Source organism: Dama dama, chromosome 2 (assembly GCF_033118175.1).
Source record: "Dama dama isolate Ldn47 chromosome 2, ASM3311817v1, whole genome shotgun sequence".
NCBI classification, from domain to species: Eukaryota; Metazoa; Chordata; class Mammalia; order Artiodactyla; family Cervidae; genus Dama; species Dama dama.
Window position 1 is genome coordinate 10143034 of NC_083682.1, and position 19914 is coordinate 10162947.

At 42.4% G+C, this 19914-nt stretch overlaps 1 long non-coding RNA gene across 2 annotated transcripts in view; it reads left to right on the forward strand.

Moving 5' to 3' along the window:
* The first annotated feature begins 7289 nt into the window (after positions 1 to 7289).
* Positions 7290 to 19914, forward strand: part of LOC133066127 (uncharacterized) — a 56153-nt gene continuing 43528 nt past the window's right edge. The window contains exons 1-3 of one of the 2 annotated variants that reach the window (XR_009695086.1): positions 7290 to 7747; positions 7912 to 8031; positions 19227 to 19370. This is a non-coding gene — a long non-coding RNA (uncharacterized LOC133066127). The remainder of the gene's footprint in view (positions 7748 to 7911; positions 8032 to 19226; positions 19371 to 19914) is intronic. The other variant, XR_009695085.1, reaches the window with a different exon arrangement.

A 19914-nucleotide genomic window follows, 5' to 3' on the forward strand; every position in this document is an offset into this window, starting at 1 on the left:
CGCGCAAAGCCTCACACGCCAGAACTACAAGTCCCAGCGTGCATTGCGAGTGCCCTGAGGGACCTGGGAGATAGGTGAGGCCTTAGTTGTGGATCGTGCTCTTTTCGGGAGTCTACGCTTTTCTATTTCTTCACCCAACTCTGTCCTCAATACGGGACGACCTCTGCCACTTTACAGAAATAATATAGACGATGATGTTTCTTAATGATTTCAACTTAAAATTACAAAGCAAAACAGCAAAATTTATAATACAGCGAAATTATTTCCATAACAGTTAACATCGTCTGAGCCACAAGTAAAGCCAAATTGCTTATATGCTTTCCATGCTGTCAAAGGTTAAAGTAAGAATCCAGATTTCCATTTCCACACAAATTTCCAACCTCAAACTGCAGTTCCAGCATACTTTTTCAGACTTTGATGCAAATGCAGAGGAAATTTCCATTATTTCATAATCAATTTAACTCTGTTATTCAGGACTTTCCACTTAATCTCCAACTGGAATTCATTAATCTGCAATGCGATGACCTGCTAAAAGCAGATATCAAGAGAAGGAGCTAACAATTCTACACATACCTTTCTGGTGATAGTTAAGTCGCCAAGGCGTGTTGGACTCTCCTGAGACTCCATGGACTATAGCCCACCCTGTGGCCTGTAGCTCACCAGGCTCCTCTGTCCATGGGATTCTCCAGGCAAGAATACTGGAGTGGGTTGCCATTTCCTTCTCCAGGGGACAGTCCCAACCCAGTGATTGAACCCTGGTCCACCAGCATTGCAGGCAGATTCCTTGCTGACTGAGCCACTCAGTTCAGTTCAGTTCAGTTCAGTTCCTCAGTTGTGTCTGACTCTTTGCAATCCCATGGACTGCAGCACACCACGCCTCCCTGTCCATCACCACCTCCCAGAGTTTACCCAAACTCATGTCCATTGAGTTGGTGATGCCATCCAACCATCTCATCCTCTGTTGTCCCCTTCTCCTCCTGCCCTCAATCTTTCCCAGCATCAGGGTCTTTTCAAATGAGTCAGCCCTTCGCATCAGGTGGCCAAAGTATTGGAGTTTCAGCTTCAACATCAGTCCTTCCAGTGAACACCCAGGACTGATCTCCTTTAGGATGAACTGGTTGGATCTCCTTGCAGTCCAAGGGACTCTCAAGAGTCTCCTCCAACACTACAGTTCAAAAGCATCAATTCTTCAGAGCCCAGCTTTCTTTACAGTCCAACTCTCACATCCATACATGACTAGTGGAAAAACCATAGCCTTAACTAGACAGACCTTTGTTGGCAAACTAATGTCTCTGCTTTTTAATATCCTGTCTAGGTTGGTGATAATTTTCCTTTCAAGGAGCAAGCATCTTTTAATTTCATGGCTGCAGTCACCATCTGCAGTGATTTTGGAGACCAAAAAAATAAAGTCAGCCACTGTTTCCCCATCTATTTGCCAGGAAGTGATAGGACCGGAGACGATGATCTTAATTTTCTGAATGTTGAGCTTTAAGCCAACTTTTCCACTCTCCTCTTTCACTTTCATCAAGAGGCTCTTTAGTTCTTCTTTGCTTTCTGCCATAAGGGTGGTGTCATCTGCATATCTGAGGTTATTGATATTTCTCCTGGCAATCTTTATTCCACCTTGTGCTTCATCCAGCCCAGCATTTCTCATGATGTACTCTGCATATAAGTTAAATAAGCACGGTGGCAATATATAGCCTTGATATACTCCTTTTCCTATTTGGAACCAGTCTGTTGTTCCATGTCTAGTTCTAACTGTTGCCTCCTGACCAGCATACAGATTTCTCAAGAGGCAGGTCAGGTGGTCTGGTATTCCCATTTCTTTCAGAATTTTCCACAGTTTGTTGTGATCCATACCATCACAGGCTTTGGCATAATAAATAAAGCAGAAATAGATGTTCTGGAACTCTTGCTTTTTCAATAATCCAACAAATGTTGGCAATTTGATCTCTGGTTCCTCTGCCTTTTCTAAAACCAGCTTGAACATCTGGAAGTTCACAGTTCATGTATTGCTAAAGCCTGGCTTGGAGAATTTTGAGCATTACTTTGCTAGTGTGTGAGATGAGTGCAATTGTGCAGTAGTTTAAGCATTCTTTGGCATTGCCTCTCTTTGGGATTGGAATGAAAACTGACCTTTTTCAGTCCTGTGGCCATTGCTGAGTTTTCCAAATTTGCTGGCATATTGAGTGCAGCACTTTCACAGCATCATTTTTTAGAATTTGAAATAGCTCAACTGGAATTTTATCACCTCCACTGGCTTTGTTTGTACTGATGCTTCCTAAGGCCCACGACCTCACATTCTGGGATGTCTGGCTCTAGGTGAGTGATCACACCATCATGATTATCTGGGTCATGAAGATCTTTTTTGTACAGTTCTTCTGTGTATTCTTGCCACCTCTTCTTAATATCTTCTGCTTCTGTTAGGTCCGTACCATTTCTGTCCTTTATTGAGCCCATCTTTGCATGAAATATTCCCTTGGTATCTCTAATTTTCTTGAAGAGACCTCTAGTCTTTCCCATTCTATTATTTTCCTCTATTTCTTTGCACTGATCACTGAGGAAGGCTTTCTTATCTCTGCTTGCTATTCTTTGGAACTCTGCATTCAAATAGGTATATCTTTCCTTTTCTTCTTTGCTTTTCTCTTCTCTTCTTTTCACAGCTGTTTGTAAGGCCTCCTCAGACAGCCATTTTGCCTTTTTGCATTTCTTTTTCTTGGGGATGGTCTTTTTTTTTTGGCGGGGGGGGGGGGGGGGTGTGGTGGTCTTGTTCCCTGTCTCCTGTACAATGTCACGTCTTCTGTCCATAGTTCATCAGGCACTCTGTCTATCAGATCTAGTCCCTTAAATCTATTTCTCACTTCCACTGTATAATCATAAGGGATTTGATTTAGGTCATACCTGAATGGTCTAGTGGTTTTCCCTACTTTCTTCAATTTAAGTCTGAATTTGGCAATAAGGAGTTCACTTATTGTTTACTTTAGTTCACTGATTCCTAGAATGTCGACGTTCACTCTTACCATTTCCTGTTTGACCACTTTCAATTTGCCTTGATTCATGGACCTAATATTCCAGGTTCCTATGCAACATTCCCTGGTGGCTGAGAGGATAAAGCGTCTGCTTGCAATGTGAGAGACCTGGGTTCGATCCCTGGGTCGGGAAGATCCCCTGAAGAAGGAAATGGCAACCCACTCCAGTACCCTTGCCTGGAAAAATCCCATGGACGGAGGAGCCTGATAGGCCACAGCCCATGGGGTCGCAAAGAGTCGGACACGACTGAGCAACTTTGCTTGCTTGCTTATGCAATATTGCTCTTTACAGCATCAGACCTTGCTTCTATCACCAGTCACATCCGCAACTGGGTGTTGTTTTTGCTTTGGCTCCGTCCTTTCATTCTTTCTGGAGTTATTTCTCCACTGATCTCCGGTAGCATATTAGGCACCTACCAACCTGGGGAACAGCCACTAGGGAAGCCCATTTTCTGGTGATGAATATGGTCTACTGAAATCATCTCAGATTATCAGTATCTGGCGTTACATATCTGTGTGAAAAGACACTTTAAAAAGGAAGTGGGTAAAAATCTCACTGTAGATCTGCATTTACAGATGAACATCATATTTGAGTTTTAATGATTATTGTTGTTCAGTCACTCAGTCATGTCTGACTCTTCGTGACCCCATGGACTGTAGCACTCCAGGCTTCCCTGTCTTTCACTATCTCCTGGCGTTTGCTCAAACTTAATTATGAGCCACAATTAAGAAAATATTATCCTCCACACCCCAGCCTCAAACTACAATTCTATTTTAATTAGTAGGCCTATTCCTTTAAAACTTTTAATCATTATTGCTTTATTTTGAATTATGTCAATTTTTAAAGCTGTAGATAAGTTTTTCTCTTGTTACTAAAATACCTGTGTAATATAGGAGATTTTCCCTCTTGGCCCACAGAGCCTCAGCTATTTACTATTTATCCTCTATAGGTTTGCTGATCCCTATGTTAGAATCCTGGTGGCTTAGACAGTAAAGAATCCGCCTGCAATTCAGGAGACCTGGGTTCGACCCCTGGATTGGGAAGATCCCATGGAGAAGGGCATGGCAACCCACTCTAGTATTCTTGCCTGGAGAATCCCCATGGACAGAGGAGCCAGGCGGGCTACAGTCCAGGGGGTCGCAGAGTCGAACACGACAGTGGCTAAGCACAGCACAAGTTAGAACAACATTTCTGGAACTAAACATGGCTACCCCTTTAGTAGCCTGCAACTCGGTTCAGCGGACATGAGACTTCACCTCCTGGCCAAGTATTAATACTTTACCCACAGGGCAGCTGCCAACGATTCCCTGGCTCCAGCTGCTTCTGGACTGGAATTGAAGCCCAGCAGCGCAGACTGCGCAGGCGTAACCGAGTCTCCCGCAGGCACCTATGCGCAGGCGCAGGTGATTGGAAGCAGCTGATTGGCAGCCCAGAGTGCTGCGCTTCCAAGCGCCGTTCTAGGCATTTTACTTTCTAGAAAGCTTGTGCCAGAGGATCTGGCGACCAGAGAAGGGGCTACCCTGGCTGGGGCTTCATGCTGCGGGTGGTATATGGACCTGGGGGCAGATCCTGGCTTCTTGGACACCTCAAATTATCCTGAGTGAGGATTTCCCTTCATTCCTCCCTTCCAACAATTTACTTGTGAAATAGAGCGCACCTCTAGAAAAAGGCACAAAACAAAGATATACAGCGTATTAGTTTGTCAAAATCACTCCTTAAAAAGCACCTCCCAGGTTAAGAAATAGAGCTTCGCTAGCCTCCCGGAAGCCCACTTGCTCCCTTTCCCAAAGTAAAGCCTTTAAAAAAAAAAAAAAAAAAAGGGTAATCTTTGATTGCTTGTACAGTAGTCTCCCCTTATCCATGGTTTCACTACAAGATCTCAGCTATCGGGGGTCAGATGCAGTCTAAAAATGTTACATGGAAAATTCCACAAGTAAATAATTCATAAGTTTTAAATTGTGCTGTGTTCAGAGTGGGGTGTTGAAATCTCACACCACCTGCTGTATCCAGCTGGTGCCAAGATTCATCCCTTTCCAGTGTACCCCACCCATTTAGCTACTTACTGTCTTGATTGATTGGATTCATTGTCCAGACATCAAAGTGCTCAGTGTTCAAGTGACCCTAATTTTACTTAATGGCCTCAAGACAGCAGAGTAGTGATGCTGGCAATTGAGATATGACAAAGAAGAGCCATTAAGTGCTTCCTTTAAGTGAAAATGTGAAAGTTCTTAATAAACAAACAAACAAAAATATACTAAGATCTTTGGTAAGAATGACTCTTCTATCTGTGAAATTGTAAGAAGAAAAAAGAAACTCGTGCTAGTTTGCTGTCACACCTCAAACTGTAAATGTTTCAGCCTACAGTGCCCAAGAACTGCTTAGTTATGATGGAAAAGACATTACATTTGTACAATAAGATATTTTGAGAGAGAAAGACCATATTCATATAGCTTTTATTACAGTAGATTGTTATAATTGTTCTACTATTATTGTCAATCTATTGCTGTGCCTAATTTATAGTTTAATCTTTATCATAGGTATGTATGTGTAGAAAAAAACCTGCTATATACTTTGGCACTGTCTGAAACTTTAGGCATCCACTGGTGTTCTTGGAAACTATCCCCCACAGATACGGGGGACTACTGTATAGGTCTACCACCAAAACCCATGCATCTCTCAACATAATTTTTGTTTTTTAAAAAATAAAAGTTTGTGTTTAAAAAAAAATAAAGTGTTATACAGTTTGCTCTTGTGTCTGGCGTCTTTTGCTCAATATTATGTAAGATTCATCCATGCTGTTATTTGTGGCTCTAGTTCTTTCATTCTTACTACTGATGTATAAAAGTATTGATACAACTTATGAATATTTTGTGATCTTAATTAATTCTGCTGATGGGGATATTTGGGATATGATTTTTTCCATGTTTCTGTTATTATGAAAATGCTGAGGCATATAGCCAGTGTATGTGTAACTTGATAAAATACAGTTTTCCAGAGTGTTTGCGCCATTTCACCCTTCCACACGCAACTGATTCTAATTCCACTTGTTCCACATCTTCCACATCTTCCCTACTTGGTAGAGGACCACACAAATGTCTGCCCATGCTCTGAAATTCCAGTCACTCCACCTGTTCCTAGATCTGATATCTGCTTCCTCAGCTACTTGAGGTGCCAGCTGACTGCACCCCAGGGAGACAGAGTGGTCCTGGGGCTCAACCCCAGGTGTGTCCCTTCTCTCCAGGACAATAGTCTGCCTCCTCCTGTGGTCTAATGCCTAAAAAGAGTTGCTCATATTTTTGACTCCAGCTTTACTGTTGTTTACCATAGGAGGGCTTATTCTGTACTGGTTCCATCACAGCTGGTAGCTGAAGTTCTCCACAATTGTGCGATACATTGCGGGGAGGGAGGGTGCGATACATTGGAGTCTCAAAGAATCACTCTTTTTGTTGTTAGCCTCTGATCATAATGGCTGAGAAACTCATTTATATGAACTAGGAAGTGTGCAAAGGAAATTTATTAAAAGAATGCTTCCTGATCCTCGTGCAGTAAAGAATAAAGCTCACCAAACTAAATCCTTGAGTGTTATCTGTGTAGTCTCCCTCAGGCAATGAATGAAATCACAATCAGAAGCTCATTTGTTGAGGATTTAGTTTGAGGAATCCTAGTTTGGGGGCAAACAGTTTGAGGCTGGATGCAATCAAGTGCATTTCTATGCTGTTGCTGCTAAGTCGCTTCAGTCGTGTCCGACTCTGTGCGACCCCACAGACGGCAGCCCACCCGGCTCCCCCGTCCCTGGGATTCTCCAGGCAAGAACACTGGAGTGGGTTGCCATTTCCTTCTCCAATGTATGAAAGTGAAAAGTGAAAGTGAAGTCGCTAATGTACAGCAAAAACCACACTGTAGTCCCATGTGCTGCTAATTAGCATGGGGATTTGGATGAATGGTTAATGGCAGCCAGCTACGACAGCCTGATGCATTCAGCTTATAACAGAGAGGGTCTTGCCAGCGGAATTAGAAATGCGTAGTCTGTCATGTTCCTTGAGTACATACCCAAAAGATGTAAAAAGTTACTCATAATAAATACCTCAGTTAAATAGAGTTGGGAGACCAGCAGGGGGCGCTCTCACACCCTGCAAGAACAGCAGAGCCCAACAAAAGAAAAGACTCATCTTTCCTGGCAAGGACTCAGCCAATGAAAAGCCAAGGACCCTTTGTTTATACTAGCCCAGCCAAGAATACCGGAGCGCCCGTTCCCATTTCCTTCTCCAGGGGAATCTTCTAGATCCAGGGGTCAAACCCGGGTCTCCTGCATTGCAGGAGGATTCTTTACTGACTGAGCCACCAGGGAAACCCCCCAACTTCCTTTTCTTCTCCATAAAAAATTATCTCCTTTCCCTTGCCATGTGGGGACTTGCATATAGCTCACCATGGTGGCTGACTCTAAATTGCAATTCTCTGCTGATCCCAAGTAAACCATCCTAGCTGGAAAAATAGCGCTTTGGAACAGGAACTGCCTAAAGTTGGGGACTAAAACTCATCCTTCCCTGTATAGCACTTGGACAGGAAGCGTTTTCTTCCTGCTGTACCTTTTCCTTTGCTTGGGAGACTTTGATTGTCTCCGCTTTAGTCCCTTATACGTGATCATAGAGTCAATCTCATGGATGGCAACCCCAGTTACCTCATTTAAGGTTCATAAGGAGCTCCCCTGTAGCTTCAGGTATGGAAGGTGATTGAGTGTGCTGATCCTTTGCTGAGTTCTAAGGCTACATCTCTATTCTATTACAGAATATCTCATCTGGACTGTCCTGCCTTTTTTGTGACCTAGGGATAAGAAGTCTTTTTTTTTTTTTTTAATTTTACTTATTTATTATTTTTGATCAGGAAGATTCCCTGGAGAAGGAAATGGCAACCCACTCCACTATTCTTGTCTGGAAAATCCAATGGACAGAGGAGCCTGGTCAGCTACAGTCCATGGGGTCGCGAACAGTCGGACACAACTGAGTGAGTTCTCTTTCTTTTCTTTCTTTTGGCCGTGCTGGGTCTTTGTTGCTGTGCGTGGGCTTTCTCTAGTTGTGGAAAGTGGAAGTTACTCTTCATTGCAGTGTGTGGGCTTCTCATTGTGGTGGGCTCTCTTATTGTGGAGCACTGGCTCTAGAGATTGGGCTCAGTAGTTATGGCTCACTGGCTCAGTTGCTCTGGGACATGTGGGATCTTCCCAGATCAGGGATCAAACCTGTGTCCCTATATTGCCAGATGTATTCTTAACCACTGGACCACCAGGGGCATCCTGGGATACAGCATTCTTTTCTGCCCTTGGCTGAAGGAGATACTGTAGAAGGATTCCTACTCATTCTGCATTAGATTATGTTTCTTCCAACTGATGATTCTTTTCTAGAAAATATTTATTTTTATTTATTTATTTGGCTGCTCTGTGTCTTAGTTTCAGCACATGGGATCTTTGATCTTCATTGAGGCATGCAGGATCTTTAGTTGAGGCATTCGAACCCTTAGTTGAAGCATGTGGGAATCTAGTTTCCTGACCAGGGATTGAACCTAAGCTCCTGCATTGGGAGTGCTGAGCCTGGGAGCACTTGGTAGCCACTGGGCCACTAGGGAAGTCCCGCAAAGAATGATTCTGAAATTCTAAGTACATACAACCATTCCATATTTTGAAATTTCACAGTCATTGGATACTTTGGAGAAAAGGCAGCTTCATTTGGTCCTGCAAAATCAAAGTCTATTTGACAACTGGAAGGTGTTTGATGGAGAAAGCTCTGCAAAATCTGTTATGAATTTGGTAGCACTGCCATAACAAAGTACCACAAACTGAGTGGCTTAAATGACAAAAATGTATTGTCTCATCATTCTGGAGTCCTGAAGTTCAAGATGGGGTCGGCAGCATTGGCCCCTTCTGAGAACTTTGAGGGAGAAGCTGTTACCTGCTGCTCTCCTAGTGTCGGGTGGTTTGCCGGGCATCCTGGCGCATCCCATCTCTACCTTCATGTTCCATGACCTTCTCCCTCTGTGTTAGCCTTATCAGGCCTAAGAAATGGAATAATTCCTGCCATATCAGTAAACAAAGGATGTCACAGTCATCAGCAATTGTAAGCATTATGGATGGTAAGCTGGTGAGTCCAGAGGGAACTCAGGAAGGAAAGAATACCTGCCATCTAGCAGCCATCAGACTGCAGCCACTCCCCATGGTGAGCCCTGAGGAAACTCAGGATGGGAAAACACAGTTTACTGGCCCCAGATAGGTGACATACAGGGAATATCCTACATGGGTGCGTATTCCGGGAATGAGTTAAGTGAACAGAGACTCTTGTGTGTGTGTGTGTTAGTTGGTCAGTCATGTCCATCTCTTTGTGACTCCATGGACTATAGTCCACCAGGTTCCTCTGTCCATGGGATTCTCCAGGCAAGAATACTGGAGTGGGTTGCCATTTCCTTCTCCAACAGAAACCCTCGATTATTTCCCACACATAGGAAAGCACTAAATTCCTTAACTTGAGTTATCTGGTATTTTGCTGCTTTGTGTGTGTGTGTGTGTGTGTGTGTGTGCTCTGTTGGATCTGACTCTGTATCCCCGTGGAATGTAGCCTGTCAGGTTCCTCTGTCCATGGGATTTCCCAGGCAAGAATACTGGAGTGGGTGGCCATTTCCTCCTTCAGGGGATCTTCCCTACCCAGGGATAGAACTTGAGTCTTCTGCATCTCCTGCATTGGCAGGTTGGTTTTCCTTTAATTCATGACAATCTTTTGATGTTCAGACTACTGCCCTTTGTTGCAGAACTTCTATGCAACCTGGCTCCTTCCTTGCCTCCTCAGAGCAGTTCTCTTAGGGCTACTTGAGATGCTGTCTCCTGGATCTGAAGTCCTAAAAATTCCCACTGAATAAACATAACTCTCAACTTTTAGGTTGTGAATATTTTTCAAGTCCACAGGTCACATGGCTGTGTCTGAGGCATCCTCCTCCTGTTCCAGTGGGAGACCAATTGACATGGAGAGGTATCTTTCTTTTCCTGCCAAAGGTAGTTCCCCAGCGCTCAAGATGTTTACAGAAATAGGCAGAGTTTGTGCAGCCCTATGAAGCTGCCATGTGATGCAGGGGGATGGTCCCTGGACTTGAGACAAAAAACCCTGGGCCCCACCATGTGACTTCAAGTGTCAACATCCCCATCGCAAAGTAAAGGAAGTGAAACGGCCAGCTGCTTAAGGCCCCTCCAGCCGCAACGATTCTTGCAGCTGCTGGGCAATTGAGTTGAAATCTCTGAATCTAGAGGTGAGCCCCATGCTGTGTGTCCACTAAAAGGCAGTGACTCTCTGCATTTGGATCCACTGCCATTTGAGAACAATGTCTCACTTATTTTGTTTTAGTTGCTAAGTCCTGTCTGACTCTTCAGGATTATTAGGTGGCTCACTGGTAAAGAATCTGCCTGCAATGCAGGAGACACAGAAAATTCAGGTTCGATCCCTGAGTCGGGTAGATCTCCTGGAGGAGGACATGACAACCTACTGCAGTATTTTTGCCTGGAGAATCCCAGACAGAGGAGCCTGTCAGGCTACAGTCCCTGGGGTTGCAAAGAGTTGCACATGACTGAAGTGACTTAACAGGCATGCATGTCTGACTCTTTGTGACCCCATGGACTGTAGCCTGCCAGGCCCCTCTGTCCATGGGATTTCTCACTTACTAGAAGTCAGTGAATGTGGAGAGGGGAGGGGATAGGGTAGGAATGTCTTCTTAGTTTTCCTCTCAATACCAACCACTCTAGAATAACATCTTATAAGTCATGACCATTTAGGGCAATAAGAAAAACTGTATATTTCCAGTTTTTAGTTTCACTGAGTATATTGCTGCTTTCTATAATTAGTGTGAATTTTCCCGGCATTGACCCCTTACCCAGGAGGAACACTCTGTTTTTCTTAATATGTTGAATTTGCAGATCATTAACTTGTTAAGTTACAGAATTTCAGATCTGGAAAGGGCTCTTTGCAGCCTGAGGACACAGACCAGACTAGTAAGTGGCTAGTTCAAGGTTATATGTCAAGTTAGTGGTAGGGCCAGGACTAGAAACCATCAAAGTCAACTTTCTCAGCTATGTGAGAGGTGATCTCTGAAGATCTAAAGATTTAGGCTTAAGAAACTGATGTTCTGGTCTTGGCCAGAGATCTCTGCTCTCCCATGGCGGCTCTAACTAATCATTAATTTTGCTTGATAGGTTGACTTTTTTTAAAAAAGACTTTATTCTTAAATGAATTTTCAGGTTCACAACAAGCTTGAGCGACAAATAGATTTTCCATATGCCTTCTGCCCCTCCACATGCTTAGCCTTCCCAGTTATTAATATCCCTGATCAGATGGTCCACTTATTATAATTAATGAACTTACACTGACACATCATTATCACCAGAAGTCTATAGACTCCTACATTTAAAAAAGAAGTCTATAGATTTCTAAGCTTAGAAGTCTATAGCTTAGACATTAGGATTCACTCTTGGTGCTGTAGGATTTAGCTAAAATTGTAATGATATGTATCAAAATGATACATATCAAACAGAGTACTAAGAATTCTCCTGCTTTGCCTAGTCATTACCCCTGCCTACAACCCCTGACAACCAGGATTATTTTTATCATGTTCAAAGTTTTGCCTTTACCAGAATGTCATATAATTGGAATCCCAGAATACAGAGACTTTTCAGATTGGCTTCTTTCAGCTCATAATATGCATTTAAGTTTCCCCCATAGCTTTTCATGCCCTGATAGCTCATTTCTTGTTAGTACTGAATAACATTCCATTTTCTGATGGACTGCAGAAAGTGGAACTTATCTATTATTTATCTATTCATCTACTGAAGGACACCATGGTAGCTTCCAAGTAGGTTGATTTTTGAGTGTACAAAGATAGATTATTCAGAACTTTCCTCATCGGAATGAAATGCTGTTCAGTTCAGTCGCTCAGTCGTGTCCGACTCTTTGTGACCCCATGAACCGCAGCACGCCAGGCCTCCCTGTCCATCACCAACTCCCGGAGTCCACCCAAACCCATGTCCATTGAGTCGGTGATGCCATCCAACCATCTCCTCCTCTGTTGTCCCCTTCTCCTCCTGCCCTCAATCTTTCCCAGCATCAGGGTCTTTTCAAATGAGTCAGCTCTTCGCATCAGGTGGCCTAAGTATTGGAGTTTCAGCTTCAATATTCAGTGAATATTCAGGACTGATTTCCTTTAGGATGGACTGGTTGGATCTCCTTGCAGTCCAAGGGACTCTCAAGAGTCTTCTCCAACAGCACAGTTCAAAAGCATCAATTCTTCGGTGCTCAGCTTTCTTTACAGTCCAACTCTCACATCCATACATGACCACTGGAAAAACCATAGCCTTGACTAGATGGACCTTTGTTGACAAAGTAATGTCTCTGCTTTTTAATATGCTGTCTAGGTTGGTCATAATTTTCCTTCCAAGGAGTAAGCGTCTTTTAATTTCATGGCTGCAGTCACCATCTGCAGTGATTTTGGAGCCCAGAAAAATAAAGTCAGCCACTGTTTACCCATCTATTTGCCATGAAGTAATGGGACCGGATGCCATGATCTTAGTTTTCTGACTGTTGAGCCTTAAGTCAACTTTTCCACTCTCCTCTTTCACTTTCATCAAGAGGCTCTTTAGTTTTTCTTTACTTTCTGCCATAAGGGTGGTGTCATTTGCATATCTGAGTTTATTGATATTTCTCCTGGCAATCTTGATTCCAGCTTGTGCTTCATCCAGCCCAGCATTTCTCATGATGTACTCTGCATATAAGTTAAATAAGCAGGGTGACAATATACAGCCTTGACATACTCCTTTTCCTATTTGGAACCAGTCTGTTGTTCCACATCCAGTTGTAACTGTTGCTTTCTGACCTGCATACAAGTTTCTCAAGAGGCAGGTCAAGTGCTCTGGTAGTCCCATCTCTTTCAGAATTTTCCACAGTTTATTGTGATCCACACAAAGGCTTTGGCATAGTCAATAAAGCAGAAATAGATGTTTTTCTGGAACTCTCGTGCTTTTTCAATGATCCAGCAGATGTTGGCAATTTGATCTCTGGTTCCTCTGCCTTTTCTAAAACCAGCTTGAACATCTGGAAGTTCACAGTTCATGTATTGCTGAAGCCTGGCTTGGAGAATTTTAAGCATCACTTTACTAGCTTGTGAGATGAGTGCAATTAATTAAGTCTCATTAAATACCATTATCTCATTAAATCTCTGATGAAATCCATGACAGCAATTGTTCTCTGGACTTTTGGATTTCACAAAATTGTAAATTAACAAAAATGTACATTGTATTGATTTTACTGAGCAGATACACATGTCTTTTTAAAAAATCTATCACTTATTATGATCCTACTATTATAAAAGACATTTTAACCGCCCTCCCCAAAAAAAGAGTACGCAATCTCAGAATCCATCACAACTAGATAAATTCCTTTTTGAAAAACACTTGCCTTGTTCTTATTTTTCTCATTTTGCGCAAATTAGTAGAATCCTTGTCACCTGCCATACCCAGCCTACACATCAGCCTTGGAAACCACTGCCTTAAGGAACTAGCCAATGTGACTGAAGTTCCTCTACAAAAGAACTCTTTTGCCTCTGCCTGGCTCCCCTCAAGAGATGTTGGAGGTGAACACATTTCCAGGCTGCTAGAGGAAATAATGAGAGTGGGAAAGTAGGTCTTCTAAAGCTGAACTTGCAAAGAACTTCCTAGGAGAAGATTTGTAACTTGCATTTCTAGATGATAAAACATTTTGGAGGCTTAGGTGTCAAATGGGGGTGGGAAAGAGAGAAAAATTTTCCTTCTGTGAATGTTAACCTGCTGGACCAGTAAGAGGTAGGTTAAATCCTACAGGATGGTGTAGGCAGCTGCTGTGTGGGCTCATGAGTCAGTGTGCTCAGAATCAGCAAATTCAGAGAACGCAGTTAAGGGAGTGGTAATCATAACCCTGAGTATTCATTGGAAGAACTGATGCTGAAACTGAAGCTCCAGTACCTTGGCCACCTGATGCAAAGAGCTGATTCATTGGAAGAGACTCTGATGCTGGGAAAGATTGAGGGCAGGTGGAGAAGGGGGTGACAGAGGATAAGATGGTTGGATGGCATCACTGACTCAATGGACAAGAGTTTGAGCACACTCTGGGAGATAGTGAAGGACAGGGAAGCCTGGTGTATTGCAGTCCATGGGGTAGCAAAGAGTCGGACGTGACTGAGTGACTGAAAAGCAACAAAAATCATCCTCAGGAGAAACCAAGACACTGGAATTCCTGTTTTTATTTACTCAGTGGCTCTTTGGCAAAGGGACTAATCCCTGTGCACAATTTTAAAGGACATTGTATGACTGTTAGCAATAGTCACTCAGATAATGCTGGCTTTTCTTCTCTTTAAACAAGATTCCAGCTTTTTTTTGGTTTTGTTTTACTGTACTACATGGTATGTGGGATCTTAGTTCCCTCAGGGATGGGACCTATGACCCCTGCATTGGGGGCATGGAGTCTTAACCACCAGACCACCAGGGAAGTCCCTCCAGCTTTTTCTCTTTTTTAAAATATTTATTCATTTATTTATTTAGCTGCACCAGGGCTTAGTTGTGGCATGTGGGATCTTTTTAGCCACTGGACTCCTGAGGAAGTCCCAAGATTCCAGTTTTAACAAGCAACATGTTCCTGACAGCAGTTGGCACTTTATCTGCCTCTTATGTTATATTGTCTGAAAAAAAAGACATACTTAAAAAAAGAAAAAAACAAACTTCACCCTCTTGCGAGATTTACTGGGTATATACAAGTCAGAGTACGATTCTCATTACCTTTCGGTCATAAGACTGTACCTATATTCTGTTTTATCAATAATGACCCAGTTTGTTCTCTCATAGACTCTGCCTCTTTTCTTCAAAGAGCCAAATAAAAGTGAGTCTAGGACTCTTCGTAGAGAGTAGGGGCATTCAGGGCACTCCCTAGGCACTGTGTGCTCTTGAATAACGTAGGAGCCCAGAGAATTTCTACCTCCAGGGAACAGGCAACCACAACCACCTGAAGGGAAAGGGGTTTGTGCCATGACATCTCTCCAGAACTTGAAGTTATGCCTGAAAATCTCATTTCCTCAGAAAAGGTGAACCAGGGGGAGAGGGTGAAATAAGAAAAAAAAAAAAAACAACTGTTTGAACTTTCCTGGTGATCCCGTGGTTAAACATCCACATTGCAAAGCAGGGGACATGGGTTCAATCCCTGGTCAGGAAACTTAAGATCCCACCTGCTGCAGAGCCACTAAGCCTGCACGAGGAAAGATCCCAAATAAGACCTGATGCAGCCAAATAAATGAATTTTAAAAAAAAAGAAAAAAACTTTAAGGATTATAAAGTTTCTGCTATAATAAGAAGCTCTGGTGGGTTAGTACATATTTTCCCAAAGATAAGTACATATTACTTGCAAAGCCTTTTTCATCAGGTGTGCTGTTAGGAATGTTCTAGAATCTTTCAGGAGAATGGTATAGTCATTCTACTGTTCCTGCAAACCAAGTTTTTGTCACCTTGAGAGCTGTGATTTTTTTTTTTCCCCCACCCACATATGAACTGGGGACTGAGAGCTGTGATGTTTGAGCACCAGGTTTTTACATAATTAAAGTAAATTTTTAAGATAAACTATAAAGTAAAAGAAAACGTTTACAAATAGGGCACATTCATTATAGGAACTTTGAGACAAACAGAAATAGAAAGTGATCACTAATCTCATTACCTCATCACACTGTGGCTGTATTTCTTCCTATGGCTCCTTCTGGGTATTTTTTTTTTAGGCACAACTGTAGTCGTGGCATCCTTCAGTTCAGTTCAGTCACTCAGTCATGTCCAACTCTTTGCGACCCCATGGACGGCAGCACGCCAGGCTTCCCTGTCTATCACCAACTCCCGGAGCTTGCTCAAACTCATGTCCATCAAGTCAGTGATGCCGTCCGACCATCTCATCCTCTGTCATCGCCTTCTCCTCCTGCCTTCAGTCTTTCCCAGCATCAGGGTCTTTTCCAATGAGTCAGCTCTTTGCATCAGGTGGCCAAAGTATTGGAGTTTTAGCTTCAGCATCAGTTCTTCCAATGAATATTCAGGACTGATCTCCTTTAGGATTGACTAGTTTGATCTCCTTGCAGTCCAAGGGACTCTCAAGAGTCTTCTCCAACACCACAGTTCAAAAGCATCAATTCTTCAGCTCTCAGTTTTCTTTATAGTCCAATTCTCATATCCATACATGACTCCTGGAAAACCATTCCTAACCACCTCATATTCTTTCGTCACTTGTGTGTGTGTGTATTTTACCATGTCACCATTCCATGAGTCTCACTTTTACTGCCTATAAAATTGCTTCCTGTGGGTGGCACATGTCAGTTAATATTTCCTTGTTGAGCTTGAGGACAATACAGTTTTTGTTGTTGTTGTTACTCACTGGAAACTCCTGAAAGGATTCATTCTGCCAGGCTCTTGCCTGTGTTAGTTATTGTTATGCTCAAAATCTTCACTAATTGAATTAAAATAAAAGCTTGTATTTAATACATGTTTCTTTGATTATCAGTGAAGTTGAACACTTTTCCATATTCTTTTGTTTGCATCTTCTGTTTTGGGGACATCCTGGTTAACTCCTTCAGGCAGAACCAAGTAGAAGGATGTTTCCCATTGATAACCATTTAGAGATTAGCAGTACATGTTCAAAGGGGCAGCATTCCATAGAGTGTGGGAGTGAGAGGGCTTAACTTCATAGTAGTAATTATCAAATATTCTATTTTAAATTAGATATAGGTAAGCTAGGTTAACAATTATAAATAGGTTACATAGCATGACCAACTCAGTGGACATGAATTTGCACAAATTCCGTGAGAGGGGAGGACAGAGGAGCCTGGCATGCTGCAGTTACGTGGGGTCACAAAGAGTTGGACATGACCCAGTGACTAAACAACTAGGACAGTAAACAGATGAAATGCTTTTTTTTTTTTTGAAATTAGTATACGAGCACTTTGTTTTTCTTTTCCTGTGTCTAAGAGTATGGTTTTTTTTTAAAATTTTTTTTTCATTTACTTTTATTAGTTGGAGGCTAATTGCTTTACAGTATTGTAGTGGTTTTTGCCATACATTGACATGAATCAGCCATGGATTTACATGTGTTCCCCATCCTGAAATGCTATTTTAAAATGAAAGACTAGTAAGTCAGAGAGAAAAAGACAAATATCATATGATATCACTTATATGTGGAATCTAAAAAAAAGCTACAAATGGGGACTTCCCTGGTGGCCCAGTGGTTGAGAATTCGCCTGCCAATGAAGGGGACATAGGTTTGATCCCCAGTCCAGGAGGACCCCACATGCCTCAGGGCAACTGAGCCCATGTGCTACACTTACTGAGCCCACACTCTAGATCCTGAAGCGCTGCAACCAGAGAAAGCCCGCATACAGCAACGGAGACCCAGCAGGGCCAAAAATAAATTTAAAAAAAAAAGATACAAATGAACTTATTTACAAAACAGAAATAGACGCGCAGACATATAAAAGAAACTTATGGTTACCAAAGGGGAAAGGTAGGAGGAGGGATATATTAGGAATTAACATATACATACTACTAGGTATAAAATAGATAATCAACAAGGACCTGCTGTATAGTGCGGGGACTCTACCCAATATGCTATAATAATCCAAGTGGGAAAAGAATCTGAAAAAGAATGGACATATGTTTATGTATAAATGAATCACTTTGCTGTGCATGTGAAACTAACTCAACATCGTAAATCAACTGTAGTCCAGTATAAAATAAAAATTAAATTAAAAAAATAAAATGAAACACTAAAACACCTGCCCCTCTTTATTCTCAGAGTAGTTTTAATTCGGTTCAGCACAGGTACTTGACGTTTAACACGTCTCCATGTGAACTGAACTGGTTAGCTTTTGTCTACTTCCTCCCATGGTCAGCGAAGACCAGAAAGAAGTGACATACAATGCTATTAATGAGGGCTTCTCAGAATAAGATTCACATATTCAAATACTCCAAAGTATATGCTCCAAGTGTAACCCTAGGTCCTTTCCTACTGCTGTTGAGATGTCCTTCCTCTGGTTTGAAGGCTTTCTGACTGGCTTTACCCTCAGATTTCTGACCTCACACTTTTGTCACGTTGTCCCCTTTCTTAGCAACTTTTCAGCTTATCCGCACCATAAATTCTTTCTCAGATAATGTGTATTTGCTTTATATTACTGACTAACATCTACTGACACTGCATGTACCAGGCATGGGGCTTAGTACTTTTCAGGCATTACTCAATCCTTACAACATCCTATATGGTAGTTACTAGCATCATCTCCATTTTAAAAATGTGGGCAGAGTCTCAAACAGATGAGCCAACTAGCTCTGGACCCAGAGGAGGTGCTTGGGGAACAGCCAGGTTTTGAACTCAGGTCCTGATTCTAGAAACTGTTAGTCACTCAGTCATGTCTGACTCTTTGCAATCCCATGGGTTATAGTCTGTCAGGTTCCTCTGTCCACACAGGAATTCTGCAGTGGGTAGCCATTTCCTTTTCCAGGGGATCTTCCCGACCGACGGATCTAACTGGGTCTCGTGCATTGCAGGAGGATTCTTTACCATCTGAGTCACAAGGGCTGCCTGATTCTAGGGCCCCTACAAAATGTCACCTCAAACCTGCAGTTTAACCTCAAAGGTCCTGGAAAACGACTGCACTGTGAAATCTCATGCAATATGGCCGAAGATTTGTACATAGTAGGTGCTCATTAAAATCCTTGCTGAGAGGCCACACTTGCCCTCTGCGATGGCCCACACTCTATCTGTGGAGTGTGTTTCTTTCTGAATAAAGTCCACTTCTTACCTATTTGAAAAAGCAATCCTTGCTGAGTAAAAAGAGGATCTTCCTGTTTAAAAGATTTGATGTCTCCAAACGAGGCAGTTTCTCTGCCTCTGTAGAAACTATAAACTCATAGTTGAGAATTCATGAGACCATCCCTTGGGGCTGCAGTGGACTAGAGCATTTGAGTCTTTGGAATGCCCTGAGAGGGAATAGAACAGAACTTTTGACCTGAGAAACTCTACTACGGAAAAACTAATAAGCTGTGGATAAACAGTAAAGTGGGAACATAGCAAAGGATTGAACACTTCACATCCCTCTGACTTCCAAAGACAAAATTTTGCCCCGTTTTCCAGAAGGAATTTGGACCAGACACATCTGGCTTCTCTCTGTGGGTGACATAGTCTCTCAAGACATGTTTATACACTTGACAAAGAAACCGCCTTTTCGAACTTGGACCTTGACATTCCAGTGAGATCTTCCTGACAGTGACTTCCACGGTAAGGACACTCCCCTTTTCCTAACAAAGTCCCAACTGTAGCGTTGTTAACCTTCTCCCAAATTCAAACAGGACCTCAGCATCCTGGGACTCCCCTGGAACCATTCTGTTTCTCTCTTTGGGCAAACAGCATGCTCAGAGTGTAGTGAAGCTCACCACTGTCCTTTGTTTTGGAGAGTCTTATTTTTGCCTAAGTTGTCCATCCTATACAGGTTGCTAACTAACTGTGCATTCCCCTTGCCCCTATAGCTGCTGGTGTAAATAACCTGCATCTCCCTATTGGTAAACAATGATAATAAACAAAATTTTAAAAAGTGAGAAACAAAACTAAACAGGCTCAGTTTAAAGTCTTTGTCAGATTATTTTATTAGACTAATTTCATCTAAAACTCATATTCTAATTTCTGATTTTATGGACTGCCTTAGAATTACATCTTTTTAGGGTTTCATAATTTGGTTTGTGGGCCATGCTCAGGGTTTGTATGTTTCTCCTGTCTCTCTCCCGTGCTCAACCCTCTAGGTCTTATGCTTTTGCATTTGCCTTCC